The 18,042-nt window shown below is 38.4% G+C and overlaps 1 long non-coding RNA gene across 2 annotated transcripts; it reads right to left on the bottom strand.

Annotated features, from left to right (window-relative positions):
• Nucleotides 1-6,025: 6,025 nt before the first annotated feature.
• LOC130185893 (uncharacterized) lies at nucleotides 6,026-17,711 on the bottom strand. 2 transcript variants are annotated; one of them, XR_008830211.1, is made up of 4 exons: nucleotides 17,644-17,711; nucleotides 17,128-17,214; nucleotides 16,866-17,047; nucleotides 6,026-9,430 (listed from the first exon to the last, which is right to left on the bottom strand). It is a non-coding gene; the product is annotated as an uncharacterized LOC130185893 (long non-coding RNA). The 2 variants fall into 2 exon arrangements; XR_008830210.1 differs by lacking the exon at nucleotides 17,644-17,711 and having other exon boundaries at nucleotides 6,875-9,430; nucleotides 17,128-17,505.
• Nucleotides 17,712-18,042: the final 331 nt, after the last annotated feature.

Genomic DNA, 18,042 nt, shown 5'->3' with positions numbered 1-18,042 from the left:
TCTTGTTTGTGGCAGCGGAGCACAGCTTTGCTTCGTACACCTCACAGCATGTAGCTCAGCCCTGACAGACGGAAAAAAAACAGACAGTCTCCAAGCTCTTGTGAAGATGTAGTTTGCCACAAAACAGCGCAAACTCCTCCATGTCATGTACCCCCCCCCCCCCCCCCCATCCCTCAGCAGAAATGGGCTGGAGGGACACGCTACCGAGACGAAACAAAAAAACCTCTTGACACATAACTTGGAACGCTACCTCAGAACATAAGCAAACTCAGCTAGAAGATTGTTTCTTTTATTTTCTTTTATTGCAAACAGACAAGAGCAAACAGTCAGTCAGTCAGTCAGTCAGTCAGTCAGTCAGTCGGTCGGACAGACGTGCAGACAGAAAGGATGGACAGTCTATGTTACAGTCACAGTTTTTTTTTTCTTTTTCCACTCTTTAATTTATTTTTCGGTATTTGAAATTTTACTTCTCCAGCTTAGAGATGGGACTGTAAAAATAAATGAGTAAATTAAATAAAACGACAAAAAGACAAAAAAACAACAAAAAACAAACAAACAAACACATAAAAAAAAAAAAACCCAATATGGATACATAATGGTGCAGGGTGGCGAGGGCAGCTGGGACGAGGACTGTATTCGTGTGTGTGTGGGGGGGGGAGGATTTTCAGTAACCTGATTGGTCCAGGTGTGGGCCAATCTTAACGAGGCGTTAACAGTTTCTATTTTACAAATTTACTGTTAAAAGCTGATTCTAGTCAGTAACCTCACTTTGTATCAGAACTTAATGCCACAGTTTTTTGACCTGCCTCCAACTGCTAAAATTACCCACAATCCTCTTTCAGCTCCGTCCTGCAGCTCCACTTCCCCATCCCTGTGATTTCACCTTCTGAATCAAGGGGCATGACACCTGTAACCATGTAGGCCTAATTGTTTTGTTGATCTACCTCTTAGGAAAAAAATAGGTAAATGGTAATTTTTTTTTTTGAAAAAGGACACAAAAATTTAAAAATGCAAAAAAAAAAAGTTGCTCGAAAGAAACATAGGTAAATGAATAACTGGGTAGCGGCATCTCCATATACTGTAGTGGATAGTCTATTAAAGGAAAAATCTTTTACTTCTTCCAAAGATGATTTTGTTTTCTTTCTCCATTCTTGTTTTTAAAGGATTATGAAATGGAATAATAAACTGATAGGGGGAGACAAAAGCTTACATCTGTTTTTAATTTTTTCTTCTTTAAAAAAAAAACCCAACATAAATGAGATTTCTTTATCCAATTTGCATTTTCTTTACATTTCATTAAACTTACACTTTTTTTTTTTAATTTCAAAAATATACTTCATGTTTTATTTTGGTTGACTTCTAATTTTTCTCTCTTTTTTATGACAGCAGATTGTATCTCTTGTGTTTGGGTGCATTTAGCATTTTCTTTCTCTCTGTGAAAAGCCTACAGTTAGAGCGCCCTGCGAGGACCTTCTACACTGATCGATGATCTATTTTCACTTCTGATGAGTTGTTTGAAAAAGCAAAAAAAGGACCTGTTGTTTTAGCTGACTGTGTTGCTGCAGGTGGAAGGAGGGAGGCCCCGAGACATCTCTGTCCGTCTCATGCTGGATTCAAACACATTTATCTGATCTGGCCTCAAAACTGAAAAATGAAAGATCTCCATGTGCTGCGACGTGCAGCCATGTTGAAACTCTTCATGTCCCGGCTGCTTCGATGCAACGAGAGAGGGGTCGGGTCTTCCTCCTTCCACCAGATGGCGCCTTTGGTCTTCACTGTATGTGGACTTTCACCCTCTGCCTGCCTGATTCCTTTAGTCCTCATCAACACTTGTTTTAAACTCCTTGTAAACAAAACAGAGCATAGATATGAATGTGTTATTAAAAGATGAGAAAACGGACTCTGACTCCTTCCCTTTGTCTTTTTTTTTATTTATTATTTTTTAGCCATGGAAGTTTTTATTTACTTTTTCAATATATACAAATTATAATGAAACACAAAAGCGCTCATCACTGTAAATGAATGAGAAATAAATAACGCATACAGCAGAAGAACACTAAACAAAAAAAGTTTATCTGGCCACAAAATTAGCTGCAAGTACAATAGAAGGAGATTGGAAACAGTGCACACAAATGAAGAATTAAAATACTAATGGAGTAACGCATCATAATCTTCATAAAACTTGCCTTGGTAATTATCAGTCCTTGTGATTACAGACTTCAAAGAGGCAGTGTGTGGTTTATGTGTTATCTATTATCTATCATATCACATAATAAACAGATTCAATCCAAGACAAAATGCATTACAGTTAAAAAACTGATGGCAAAAAGAGCGATAAATCAAATAAAAACATAAAATCAGAATCTGACAACACGATATTGACAACTACAGACAATGAAGATGCATGGAAACTTTACAGTCTATCAAATGTACAAATTGATAAGCAGACTGTTCTGAAGTTTTTCTTTCTTTCTGGAAATAAAAATAAATCATATTTTACCCACAGTCCTGGGAAACAAAACTGAAGTTTGGTCAAAAAAAAAAAAAAAAATCTATGCAATTAAACAGTGAAAAAGGGAGAACAGCCAAACATGTTAATGTCTGTAAAGCTGGTTCTTACTCGTGTGAAGGAGAAAATACGATATAAAAGAGGGATGCTCAGATTTTACAGGTGTGCCATCAGCAGGTAGCTGATGTCTCCTTCATTGTAAGATTCAGAACGAGAACGAGGTGAGAAAAGGGGCTGCACTTTTGAAAATGTGCCGGAGTAGAAGAGAAACTTTCTCCTGTTCACAGCTGTGGAAGACTTCTGTGTTATCTGTGTCATATAATAAAGTAACACGCAGATGGATCAAAGGCAGCTCATCTATAATGTTTAATGACTTGCAATGATCATTTTAATTCTTTTATTTAGGCTACACAGTAAGACCTGAATATGAACCGGGCTGTATTATCAGCTGCTGACTGTTCTCTCTTTTTACTCTTTAATTAGACAATAAATGCAAGCTTCATTTTAATTTCTCAGTATTTGTAAAATTGCAGATTTTTTTTCTCTAAAATGACCAGTTGTTACTCCCTTGTTCCCCATTGTCCAGACCCAGCTCAAGGGAAGACCACACATGAGTGATTACTAAAATATTAGTTATGAATATTTTTTCATAACTGAAATCATCATCAGGCTCCTGCAGCGAGAGGTCTGTTCAGAGAGGGTCATCTCACACACACACACACACACACACACACACACACACACACACACACACACACACACACACCCCATAAAAAAGTCACATCATAGTTTTGTTTTCTTCTGCTGAACTTACATTTAACTACCAGGAGAAACCAGTGAGTATCATACTGCCACCTGATTCATACAGATACTGTACTTCTGTAAACCGCAGGCTGTATTCTGAAGTGTTACCTTTGTTTGTGTGTCTGTCGTTGTGTCTTTTCTGGAGAAAATAAGTGTGACTGTTGCCTCTGCTGCTGCAAAGAGATTCAAAAATGCAGCAACACTCACACTAACAGACATCCACATCATTCACAGGTGTCATCTACCACTGGATAAGCGGCAGATGATCCATTACTCTCTTAGAGCGAGACCATTCACAGCCTGAAAATAATCAGCCACAGATCTATTAGTGACATGCATGTAATGTTTCGAGTCCTACCACTGGGTGCCACTATGCACTAACATGGTTGTGCCATCAGTGAATAGAGATGAATGGCCAGCAAGTATGAGCAGCTATGTACGGTATGATGTTGTTGCCAGTTGCACAAAACACCTTAAGTTTGACACTTAAGGTTCACACGGTTTAATTTCTGCTTAGCTGAGGGAGTTAGTTCAGGGTGTTGCACAGAATCTCTTAAAAGGTTTCCTTAGTTAAGGAAAAAAGTTTTACAGCAGTAAAATTCATCCTGCAGTTGTTCTGACAGGAACTTCTTAGGTCACTGAGGTCTGAAGTTTAAGATTAAGATAAAACTTTAAATACTTAAGTGAACATGTTAAGGAAACCTTAAAGAGAATACTTAGGGGTGTTTTGTGCAACTGTTTTTATTTGAAGGAAACCTTGACTCGGACTTCATGGAAAATCTTAACTCATGGTGATTTGTGCAACTGGCCCCTGATCTCTAACATGGGACTCATAATCAGGATAATACTTGTATAAATGCAGGTGTGTCACGTGTCAGTGAGTTGGTGGGTTTAACAAAAGAAAGCCTACAATGAATGGGGCTAATAAATCCAGGCATTATGACATAGCCTATCAGCTATAAATCCAGATGTTTGCTCCTGGAATGACAGCTGTCACAATCAGCCCACTGTGCTGCAGTGAGACTCTGAGAGTGAGTGACCTGACAGAATATATAAAAATAGCAGTTAGCTTCAGTTTCAGTTGTATAAGGAAGGAGCACTGAAGGAAGTGAACAAGTTGTAAGCTGTTTTGCATCTGTTTCAGTGATATGTAGCAGGTGAACGCACCACTGCGGTGCTGCTGTCATAGTCTGGCATTGTGTTAATGCTGAGGTTAATGTTCACACCCGCATCCTCTCTAAGTCTGCACTGAAATATGTATGTTTTTTTAATGTTAATAATGCTGCAGTGGATATTGTGCTGCAAGGTGTGTCTACAATTTACCCATATGTTCAGTATCAATATATTTTTGATTTACCAAATGTGTAAACTAACAACAGATCGTATCTGCTGTTGCAGTTTAGTTGTTCTTGTTATGCCACTCCTCTCTCTTTAACAGAACAGACACACTGCTTTTAATTTGCAACATATTTATTTTAAATAATACGACAAATTAAAATAGCTCTGACAGAAATGGTGGGACCTTGTTGGAGCACATCCTTTTGAGACATTCACTGTCCGTCTGAACTCTTCCTGATCAAACTGCTCCAGCTCTTTTCTAAAGATGTCCAGTTGGACTGAGGTCAGGCCAATATTTTCTTCTTCTCCATTCTTGGCTTCTTTTAAGTTTTGGGTCATTGTGCTGTTGGAGGAGCCGTGACCTGTGACTGCGACAGACCTCTCAGACACTGAGAGTATGTTTTACTCCAGAACCGATGATGCTTGGCAGTTCTTCTCTTCCTTATCTCCTCTGACAACTCTGCTTTGATTCCCTTTGTCCATGTTCAGTGATGTGCACACAATGATATCGGAGCACATTTCTCCCTTCAAATACACTGAATGACTGATCATAAGATTGAAGACACCTGTGATACTAACTGAAGACAACAGTCGGCTTAAAATGTCACTACAGTCCACGTATTTATCACCACTTTGTCATGGTCTGCCCTGAGGGGACTCTTACTTTTGAACATGTGGACATGGGTTGGACTTTTGGTTTATTTCCTGTTTTATTTTGAAATCACTTCCCTTGTGTGTCTAGTGGTTGTTATACTTTCTGTCTTCATCCCGAGACTAGTACACATTTATTTTGGGATTGCACGTTTTCCAGAAATCTTTGGACGGAACTGACTGATTTTATCACGTCCATAGTTTGTAATAAGTTTTCTCTTAAATGGGAATATGTATTGTTTGGATTCCATGAAGTACTGAAGGTGACAGTAAGTTTTAATAATTTTTTTTTATGCAAACTTTCACATTCATAAGAGTAAGCTTTCAAATAATAAGCCATTATTTCCTGCTTTGATCATACAAATTGTAAAACATAAATCCGCCATTTCTAGAAAGTACAACAGGCTCAGAGGAAAGTTTCAACATCTTGTAGAATCCACGCCACGAAGAGCTGAAGCTGTTATGAGAGCAAAGGGAGGAAGTACCCAGTGTTAGTGTGGTGTTCCTAAGTTTCCTTTTCCTCCTCCAGTGAAATATATGTGATGTGTGGGCATGGAGGCTGTCAAGTTGTTTAAACGTATGTAATGAAAAATGGAATAAGTTACTTTGAACTCATTTTACTTTGTAAAAATAGAACTCAAGTCACTAATCAAGTAGCCTCTATATGTGTAGGGTAACTGAACATTTTCTGACATCATATAAATGTGAACCACGTAAACCAGCTGTTCTAATGTTTTTATTATGATAATTTTCCAATTCAAATTTCATCCTTTAACTTCTCTTATTTGTCACTAATCCACGTCAGTTGCATGTACAGTGCATTCAGAAAGTCTTCAAGCCCTTCACTTTTTTCACATTGTTATGTTGCAGCCTTCTTCTAACTATTTAAATTCATTATTTCCCTCATCAATTTACACACAATGCCCCATAATGACAACGTAAAAACAGAAGTTTTAAGATATTTTTAAAAAGGAAAAACTGAAATATCACATCAATATATAAGTATTCAGACACTTTGCTACGACATTTGAAGTTTAGTTGAGGTTCCTCCATTTCTCTGGATCATCTCTGAGATGTTTCTACACCTTGATTGAAGTCCACCTGTGGCAAACTGATTCAACTTGATTTGGAAAGACAAAGTCTCACAGCTGACAATGCAGATCAGAGCAAAAAGGACGGAGCTGCCTTCAGAGCTCAGTAAACAGTTTAGGATAAATTCTATTATTATCATATGATGACTTTTACAATAAAATAAACCAGTATGTATTGCTGTGTATTGTCTAGGATGTGAGCTCAACAATCTCCATTCAAATATGGAGATTGTTAATAGTTTTGGCTCTGACCACTGGAGGGCCTCATTGTACCAAACAGTGTCATCTTTTCATTGTGGTGCCAAGGTTCAGGAACATACTTTTGACATGGAGTGAGGACTCCTCTTGTGGTTTTGAAGTGACCCCGACAGCTTTGTGCAGATCAGGTGATTTATTATTATAGTGATCATTGCTCATGAACATTGTGTGACAGTCTTTTAATCTGCTTGCACTGCTGATAAATGATACACTCGGCTATTACTTGGCTTTACTATTAAAATCATTTTATATATATATATGTTGATATACATCAACAATAGATTTACAAAAAATGTTTATAATACATACATTGCATTTTGCAGGATTGACATAGGCTACCAAATTTAAACAATCACAGAAAATTGTGAACATTTTTATAAATATTTACAAATAATAAAAATGATAATAATAATAATAATAATAACAACAACAATAATCTTTATTTATAGAGCTTTTTTCAAAATCAAAAAGTGAGTAGTGAGTGATTTCTGACATAACCCAAGATATTCCATGACAGTGATGTGTTCCATAGGACCAGCAGATGGCAGAATTTCCCATGTGCTGGGATCCAAAGATAATCATTTTTGTTTTGTTTAAATTTAGCAGAAGAAAATTTGTACAACATCATGAAGGCAGAGATTAAGTGAACCCAGCTTTCCAGCAAAGTAGTGGAAAGAGACACTCCGTCTCTGAATAATGTGTTCAATGGAAAGCATGTAAAACTGGTCCCAGAACTGACCCCTGAGGGACACCATACTTAACACAAGAAAATGAAGAGACATAGTTGATACAATGGTACACAGGTGCCCCATGGAGATACGCTCAACATATTAGAGTATGTATTCAACAGCACCACCTTTGGTTAGTTCTTAAGCATTTTACTCATGAACTGTTACAGGAAATATTTTCGTACAGTGGGTTCCCTGGATTAATTCTACCATGGCACTGAGAGATCAACACACTGCAACTTAAACAACATGCAAACAGTCAAAACAAACAAATTCAGAGAACAGCTTTATTAATTTAACAACAGATGTGCTGCAAATACAACACAACCAAATAATACAAACATGCTGCAAGTAGCCGGAAGTGTTTTCAAGGGGTCACTAAAAGTGATGAACCCAGATGGGGCGCACATGTTGTTCAATGCTTTGTGACTTTTGAAGTTAAAAGCATTGAATTATATGTATTATTATACATCCATGCAAGTGCGCCGCAGCTGGGTTCATAACCTTTGTTTCCACACACTTCCGGGGTCATCTGTGCTACTTGCAGCATGTTTATGTATTTGGTTGTATTGTGAGTATTTGCAGCACATCTGTTGTCAAATGTGATGAAGATGTTTTCTGAATTTGTTTGAGTTTTGACTGTTTGCATTTGTTTTTAAGTTGCTGTGCATTGAGCCCTCAGGGCCACCGTACGATTCGATTGATATGGGCAACACATTTTTTAATAACATAATATGATATTTCTACAATTCTGTTGTATTTATAAAATGGAATATCAGAAAATTGTAACTATGTCCCTTGTGCTTACTGTGAAAATGCAATATATGTTTTGACAATCTACACACATTTGATTAATGTGAAGTAACAGCAGCAGATGTAGCAATCACACACATTTTCTTCAGAAAATGCACCTATTCTAGTTTGACTTCAAAAACCATTATTGCACATTTACCACAGATATTATCAATCAACCGATATGATTGGTTAAAGGTATGTAATAACAAAATACAGTATATACCTGAACCTTATTATTAATTGCCAATCTAGAGTCAAGAGAGGTCACCTCCAACCTTTGTGATTTGCTTTACAAATGTTCCCTCTATCATTTTGACATCTACAGGCTGGTTTTTGTTCGTGATTGTGTGTCTTTTTTTTTTCCAAAACATATTTTTGGATCCTGACTCTGAGTTCAAGAAACTGTCCATGACTGTACAGTTGCAGTCTCACAGGAGCTCCAGAGGCCTGGTCACAGTGGCCTCGACAGCTGGGGCAAAGTGCAGCAAAAATGATCCCGTGCTTCTTATGCTGTGACAGGGCAGGTTGCTCTACTAGTTAAATGGGCCATCCACCAAATGAAAGGTCACAGGCTTGATCCCAGTGCAGGTAGACAATATAGTGGTTGAAGATTTACAGGAAAGGTTGACACTGCTGTTGTCCCATTATGAAGCAGAAACCACCACAGTTCCTATAATGACCACTAGATGTCCCTAAGAGCGCAGGACAAGATATTAAAAATCAGGATTTTCCCAGATTTGGATTTTATGGCTCTATAAAAACTGACAGAGCCTTAAATGCACAAAAATTGAAATGGTTCTTTAAATGGATCTGTGATTGTGTCTTTATGTTTCTATGTCTTTGTGTTAGTTCATTCATATTTATTTTCTGAGTATTTGTGTGTCCTGTCACGTCAGCCCTCTGGACCTCCTGGAAACATCTCTGGGCTCTCTGCGAGCGTGGCTCGCATTTTCTTCTTTTCCTTAAACCTTCCAGAGTGGGACACCTTGACATGGCGCCCCTTGCTGGCCGTTGTTTTATCCACGATCCTCTCCAAGCGAGCGTCCAGCTGGGAGTCGTGCATGGTTACCTCTGCATGGGCGACGGCTCCGGTTGCAGCCCCCGACCCATGCTGGCCACTAGTGGCATTGGAAACAACATCTGCAGGGATTTCATACAGAACCTTGGGTTGGGATTTTTTTCTCCTCAGGAACGTGAACTTCCACCAGCCTGAAGATGGCTCTGTCATGACTGATTAAGAGTGGGATAGATTTATCCTGAGAAGAGGATAAAAAAAAGGGTAAAAAGAAGGTTAGAATAAAAAAAAAAAACCTGAGGATTTAATTAAATTGCAGTGATAAAACAAGAATAATCACTCAGACACTGCATCCACCTATGTTCACCTGACTGTCTTTAAAGCTCCATATTTTCCTCTTCTCTGTTTTATTTGAAGTGTTAATCCATAAGAAGATATATTTCTTGTTTTAAGAACCAAAAACCATCTCAATGTAGTTTTACCAGTTGGCCCTAATTAGCATAGGTAAATGCCCAAAAATGCCCTTAAAAGGGCATAACATTGTAATTTAAATAATATAATATTATATAACTGTAGAACAGAACATGTCAGCATAAGAGTACTCTTGAGTGTGCATAGATTCTGTTCTTACCTAAAAACAAATCCCAATTAAGAAAACATTGGTGAATGTCAGAATCTTCATAAAAAGTGCGTAAGTGGGTTTTAAGAAGAAATTTCTTTTTAAGAATGGTTGGTGAATGAGGCCGAATGATTTCAATGTGGACATTCTCAGGGTTTGGCATTTGGCCATTTTGGACCATGCTGAGCTATTGATTTTCCTGGCGCCCCTGGTAACACATTGTAAACAATATATTTTTGATACTCGGACAGAGCCAGGTGAGCTGTTTCCCCCTGCATTCAGTGTTAATACAAAGCTGAGTAATTTCAGGTTTATATTTTGATCACATGAGAGTGATATTGATTTTCTCACCTAACACGTTATACATACATACGTGTAGCTAAAAGTCCCAGTGCTGTTGTTCTCTATATCAGCACTTATGGAATGTCTCTCGTCCAATCAAATTACTTGGTTGGAACTAACTGTTGTGGGAAAAATGTTATCACTTAATTTTGTCCTTATAGAAATTTGAGTTAAATTGTTTCATAATTAGTGAATTAATTTGTGAGTTATGGTCAAAAACGTGTTATGTGAGGTCACAGTGACCTTTGACCTTTGACCACCAAACTCTAATCAGTTCATCTTTGAGTTCAAATAAATGTTTTTGCCAAATTTGAAGAAATTTTCTTAAGGTGTTAATGCGATATCATGTTCATGAGAATGGGACGGACAGAAAACCTGAAAACAATAAGTATATAAAAACAACCACAGACCAACACTACCAGCTTATGCATATAGGGGTGTCCACCTTAGTATAAAGTCCATAACATGGATCTATGTTCACTACTAGACTATAAACAGTATAAGTAACTGAAAATCAGGATCGAAAGAGCCTTAATTGTAAATGTACAGAGATATAAGAAATAATAATAAATAACAATGGAAAATATGAAAAAGGAGCGATGATCCAACAACACTAACACCACTTACAGACAGCTGACCTGCATATGACACTGGTAAACTCACTGTGTGTTTGACCTGTGATAGATCCAGTCATGTGACAGCTGTCACACTGCTCCTCAATGTCACAGAGACTCCAGTCTGCAGTGTAGTTTCAAGCACACAGCTGATAAAACTGAGAATTACTTTCATAATTCATCAAATAAACGTATCTGCCCTCATGTGGGATATATCTCTTTCTCTCTCTCTCTCTCTCTCTCTCTCTCTCTCTCTCTCTCTCTGTCAGTGGGTTGGTTAATGAAATTTAAATGTCACTATAATTCAATTTATTTCCATTCCTGTTTGCAACTGTTTGAGAGGAAGGTTGTGAAGGAGGGTCAGCTGATGTCGGTTGATCTGTACAGGTAAGAGCCCTGAGGCAGGTGTGACCAGTAGGACTGTGTTGGTCTGAAGCTGTACTGTTCTCCCTCACCTGTAACTCTCTTTGGATAAAAACGACTGCCAGATGAATAAATATAAATGTAAGATGTGGCCGCTTGTCGAAATCAACTAGCACGTTGGTTAATTGTTCCATTACTTGGGCTTTAATAAGATTACCTTCTGATAACTCTCCCAGCTGGCATGCAGACTGCCTGCAGACCAGATCCTGATTACCTTCTGGCCCTGGGGCAAGTTTTTACAGCAGCTGAGCAAACAGAAACTAAATCACATTATATATTTGGTTTCTTTTCTTCTCTCACTCTCTATTTCATGAACATGTGATACGCTCAGCTAACTGATTGATGTAGAAGTCTCTTTGTCCCTTTTGATGTCGGTTCTATACAACTTTGAAGTGATAGAGTATTGACGTGTAGCTGCTCTGTGTTTGAATGCTTTGAGTGGTGCAGTAGGAGGGAGTGTGGGGGTGCAGCCATTATGTTGTTTACATTTTGTGCAGGAAAAAATCCGAACTGTTAAATGAAAAGAACATTTTGAAAGATTTCCAAGGTGGTCCCTATTTGGTTTTACATCAGCTCTGTGCACCTGCGGAGTCAGAATAAATGGTCAGTGGTGGCTGCATGCTTTCATGAGTAGTAACATCTTATTAAAGGAGACAGTCTGACCAGGATACATCATTTTCAGAAGTCACTTCAGGTACCTGTGCAGCAGGTCAACATCAGAGTTTCTACAGCTAGATTAGGTACAACTAGCAGTGTATTGCAATTTATATTGTTCATCTATTATGGTCATTACTGTTGTAGTTGCTATAGGTTACTCAGGAAATATAGAGCTAACCTGTTTTTATTATTAGCAATACTAGCAGCTCTAGAGATGGGAATGTTGGGCTGTTGGTTGGTCCAGCACTAGACTGCAAAATCTCATCAACTATTGGATGGATCACCATGAAATAATTTTTTTAAAGCTTTATTGCCATTTTCAAACAGCAGCAGGCAATTAACATTACTGAACAGAGCCACCTTGAGACTGGGCTTCACCTTACATATATGCACCTATACAGATGATGGAATAGCACCTTGCAGGAGTAGGACCATCACACAAATACCTCTATTCAGATATGCATACAAATACATACATATCCATACACTTGCATACATATGCATACATACATACATGCATACATACATACACACACATACATGCACACATATACAGATACAAACACATAAACAAAGTGTGCCATCATATAGACATGTGTGACTATTTCTAGCCACTGAAGGATTGTGGGAAGGTTAGGCTTCATCCAATTAATAGTAATTATTTTTCTTGCAACCATTAGCAGAACATACAGTCTGTAACACTGATCTGTACCAATGTCCCCCTGAAATTTTAACATTCACATTCTTCAGAGGATGAACCACTGACTTCAATAGTTGACAATTAGGTTGACATTTTAGTTTTTTATGAAATATCTCAACAACTAATGGACACATGGCCCTGAAATTTGGTACAACATACAGTATACAATAGCTGCTAAACATCAGACTCTTACTCTAATTATTATGTATAAAAACAGCAGCATCATCTCTCTTAGACTAAAGATGGTGGCTTTAAAATTCTTGAGATTTCAATATAGTTCCTTCTTTATTGCTGTATGTATTTCTCTGACAAACGCCAAGGGGATGGTTTGAAATTAAGTGAAACATAAAAAACTTACATATATTTACGTTAAGTTATCTAAGAAATATTTAATGGTTTAAACAATGAGACCGAATGAAAGAAGTAATATCACAGTGATAAAAAAACAGACCAGATCTCTCTCTATAAAAAATGAAGAAATCTAAACAGTTGGAAAAATAAGAAACGGGCAAGAGCAACTGCAACACGCTACACACAAAACAAATGAACAAACAAAAACAAAAATAATCAGCATCCTCAAAAGTGTAAAATATTAAACAAAAATAAAACTGCACAGAAAAAGTTGTAGGTTTTTCTGAAGCTGGTGGATAACTTTCTTTGAAAGCATGTGGTTTGTTTACAAAGGTCAACTTATTGAATAAAGGTGAGGAAAGACTGTAACAATGGAACTAAAATGCATTAAAAACATGGACCCTCTAAATGAAGAACCAGGCTCTCTGGAGTCCCTGGCTTCCTTTGGAAGCACGACCCTGAATTTGCCAAAGACGTATCCTTCCACAGGTGGACGCTCTTCTTAGGCTGATATCCTGTTTCTTCTAAGTCTCTAACTCTACCACCTGTCCAGCCATACCACGTGCTTCTATCCTGTTTAGCTAGCAACAAACATGATAGCCACCAGTCTGCTTCTCATGTAGCTAGCATTAGCCATGCTAGCAACCAGCCTGCCTCCCAGTCAGCTAGTCTCCAGCCTTGAAATGCAACACAGAGGCTGTCTACAGGAAAGGACATAGCAACAACATGTTGCAGATCTTTTACCGGAATCTTTTACCAGACTTCTCTCGACCCCTTGGAGTTAGTTGTAGAGTTGTAGAGGGGAGGATGCTGCACAGACTGAACAGCATAGAGAACATCTTGATAGCTGTCTATGACCTGCAGGTCTAACAGCAGCGCACCTTTCTTTTCTGTAACAAGGAACACTACAGGAAGTAATTTCCTGACAATTGCTGTCACTGCACAAAACACTGATGGGCTGACCGACCAAGGAACATTGAAGCTGTTCTGCCTCTCAGAGGACAGAACAGATTTAGGCCCTTTGTTGCTCGTATAAGACAGTCATCCAATGGCAAACTGTCAGAGCCTACGTTAACAGTCCCCTTCATGTCAATCTCCAATGATTACAAGCATCAGATCACTAGGACAAGACCACATTGAGGTTGTTTGAACAGCTAACCTGTGACACAGTTACAGAGGCAGACATACAGACAGGCAGAAGCACATACTCAGTGAATAAATGATAAACCTTTGTGCGTCATGCTGCTTTACTTTCAAACCTGACAGGATGTTTTTTCCTTGCAAGAGGACAGACTGTTCACCTGGACATTTATCACATATAATATTGTATATCAGATTAATCTGATCTTTCACAGTTTGAGCAGATATATATACAGTATATCCACCGGGTTGGGTCTCTATTCATTTGGTTCAGTTGATGTGTATAATTTAGCATTTAATTACATTGTTTGTTACTCATTGTTTTTGTGATTTATGTAAAGTGGCTGCTGCAACACTGCAACCTCCCTTCGGGATTAATAGAGTACTTTATCCATCCGACATATTAATGATACTATTTAGCCTGTTGAATAGGTGTAAAATAGTGTATCTGTATTTTCATGCATACTGGCTCTAGAAGTTGGATACAGTTGTATATGCTCTACATCATATTGCTTAGCAGTTAAAGTTTTACATCTTCATATTGTACCAGTTTTAGGCTTCTTATGCAAGTGGAGCAAAAACTATGAAAACAGTTAAACATATTTAATAAACATATTAGTATGACAGTTTAAGAGACTGGGAGAAATTCTCAGGAACTTAGGAGAACTTTCTTGATTAAAAAGTCAAATAACAATGAGGTAGCTAGTTATAAGTAATGTTTTGTATTTTGCATTTCATCATCATCTGTCCCCATGGGAAGCTGCAGTGATGGCAAATACACTGTTGTCTTGGAGAGAAAGTGGATTAGCTGTTGATCAGAAACTAATAAAGCCTGAAGCAGGAGAAAATATTGGCACCAGTGAGGAAAGAATAAATACACAGTACAATACAAACCAAAAGAAAAATTCCTTCAGCAGGGGAGGAAGATAATATATATCATAAAAAAATGCCCACCAGAGTGCTTTTAATCAACTGAACCTGGATCAGTTAAAGACAGGTCTTATTGGCCTTACTGCCTTTCAAAAGTCCAAAATGCTACAAACATCAAATCAGAGATTGTACATATACTTAAGCATGATGGTCCAGAATGTGGCAGCCGGTCTGGTCTTCAATCAGCCTTAAGGGCAAAATGACCTCCACTGGCTACCCATGCTGCCTTCACAGTGACTTCTGGGTCTGCACCATCTAGCTGAACTCAGTCATTCAGCCTGATGCTCCCTCTCTCCCGCTGTGTTCCTCTACAGGAATGTAGTCTGTCATCACCGTCCCTGCACACAAGACGGACTCAGTCCAGACTGTTGTGGTCTGTCTGCTACCTCTCTGCTACTGAATCCTATCAGAGCAGAGTATTCGTCTCTGCCTTCAAGAATCTGTTGACTCCTCTCTTCAGAGAGCACCTCCTCTCCCAACACCTCTAACACCCTGACGTTTCTAACTAGCTCTTACTATACACCTTCACTTCTTTACCTGATCTCCTTCACTTATCAAATAGATGTAGTGGGTAATACTTACACCAAGGTCTCCTACTGCAGTGAAGCTTTAGGCTAGGGCCATACTACTACGGTTTTCATTTTAAAATGCACACGACTCTGGAGATGTCGAGCACTGAAAACTGAGACTTTTGGAAACACTGCTGAACCCGTCTTAGTTTGTGTTTTAGTCAGGATGGGTGATTGGGTGGGTGACACCCACAGTCGCTTCCTGATTGGGTCTTTTCAGCTTTGACTACCAATTCCGCATTTTAAAGATACAACTGTCTTTGCTGTTCCTCGTTAGTCGCACATGCCCAGTGTATGTGATTGCTCCAGGTATGTATGTGTTTTCAGGTGTGTTAGTCTGGATGGGGATCGTTTCTGATACGGAGCTAAAACGCTCGTCTGGATGGAGATCTTTTTCATTTTCAAATGAAAACTTTGTAGTGTGGACATAGTCTTAATGTTGTCCCTCACTTGGAAGTCGCTTTAGATAAAAATGTCGGATAAATGAGTGAATGTATATGTAAATGATTATGTAACTGCATGGCTCTAAAGGAGAGTACTTATTAGTCCTTTAGGGTACAGATAAGTAGATATGAAGCCTGTCCGTAACAAATATGTACTGAGACCATCACACCACACCAACAAACCAGTGAGCTAATGATAAAATACTCTTCTACTCCCTTAAATGTGACTTGTGCCAGTTGAGCAAACCATTCATGTAGATTTATGCAGTGGTGGAAGAAATATCCATATTCTATACATTGATGTAAAACTACTTAGTTACAAGTAAAGCTTAATATTCAGAATCAAGTACAACATATGTTGAAGCAAAACAAATCATCATCATCAGCAGCACAAAGTTCTTAAGATGCATTTTTAGCAAAAGAAGTTCTGCAGTAAGATGTATTTCTTATATATGAGATTACTGGAATCTTCCTGATGCATTAATGTGAAAGCAGCATTTTGCTGTTTGTAACTGGTTGAGGTGGAGCTAGTTTAAACTACAACTACTTATATAGAAATATAATTTTATTTAAATTAAACCACATGAGTAGTTTAGAGGGGGAATGTGTGTTTGGTGGAACTGCTAACAACTCAAAACATGTGAAACATGACAAATGGCCCCACCTACACTCTGGCTTTTTTTGGGGTCATGAGCCAAACAGGTTTAATCCTCAACAACGTGTTTTGTGATGTTTTTGTGATGCAAAATCTCAATCTGAAAAGTAACTATATCTGTCAAATAAATGGAGTAAAATGTAGTACACTTACAAAGTATAAAATGAAAATACTCGGGTAAAGTAAAAACACCCCACTGCTTTGAGTAAATGTGCTTGCAATGCTAGACTCACCTGATTGAAACAGATGTGAAGCCAGCTGTTGTATCCTTCCAGCTGTGGTTGAGCTCAGCAGGTTTCAGGACCAGTTTTTAGCCTCCTCTTTCCAAAACTCCTGAATTTCGTCTTCTAGCCACAAAAGCACACGGTGAACTTTGCATTCAGTTCTTACTGTCCTGTTGGCCTCTGCTATACTTCTGTCAGAGACAGAGAGTGGACATGGGTTTGAGAGGGAGCCAGTTAATAACAAGCTGTCTAAGCAAACTGTCAGTCTCACCTGAAAGCTTTGAAGAGTCCATAATCCATTTTCTTCATCCACAACTCCACAAAACCCAGAGGTCAGAGTGAAATTACATCTGGTTCTCTGTCAGAGTAAAATGGTGAAATTAGCGCATTTAAAGGAAAATGTCCCAACAAACTTCTAACTGGAAATAGATAGCTTGGTTTGTTGTCCACACTGCTGCAGAATTACACGTCTATCCTTAAAGTGACAATAGCAACTGACAAAAAACTACTAGAATGAGCTAAGATGAGCTGCTGGTTGGCCACAGCAGAATCACCATCCCTCTGTGTTGTCATTTATCCTCATCCTCACTCTCCATACTTCCTCTTTCTTTCCTCTACAAACTCAATCCTCTGTCTGTCTCCTCCTGTAAGTGCTGCAGGAGTAACAGGTGCTGTGGTTGGCCCCTCCCACTGACACACAAAAACATACAAACCCTGCTACGCTTGTGAGGACCTTGGCTGTACTGAATAACATTGAGTACAGTCCACTTCCTAACTTTGAACTAACCTTCATCTTCACCCCTGACTCCTGCCCAGACTTGATTATAATCTATGACTGTGCTGCTCTCACTGCAGCTCCATTCAAACACTAACAGGCTGCATTTGAGACATTAATAGTTGCTGCAGGATAACATCAGACCCACCCTGAACAAATAATGGTCCACACCTATTAATCGTTTTCATTCAGCATGTTAAAATGCACTTAGATTTATATGATATTTTTTATAATAGGCTACTAATTTAGTACTCTTGGTGTACATACTGTAGTATACATGTTGGTTTGATTCCTCACTGTGTGATTCTGTGCCACAAAAGTCAAACAGTGCAAAGCATCATGTTTAAACTAGAAAAGGCTGAATTTTCTGAGGCTCTATTTGCTTGCTAATGAACCAGAAGACACTAATAT

This window comes from Seriola aureovittata, chromosome 17 (assembly GCF_021018895.1).
Source record: "Seriola aureovittata isolate HTS-2021-v1 ecotype China chromosome 17, ASM2101889v1, whole genome shotgun sequence".
Taxonomy (NCBI): Eukaryota; Metazoa; Chordata; class Actinopteri; order Carangiformes; family Carangidae; genus Seriola; species Seriola aureovittata.
The sequence above is the reverse complement of the archived record's forward strand: the minus strand, read 5'-3'. Positions and strand labels throughout refer to the sequence as shown.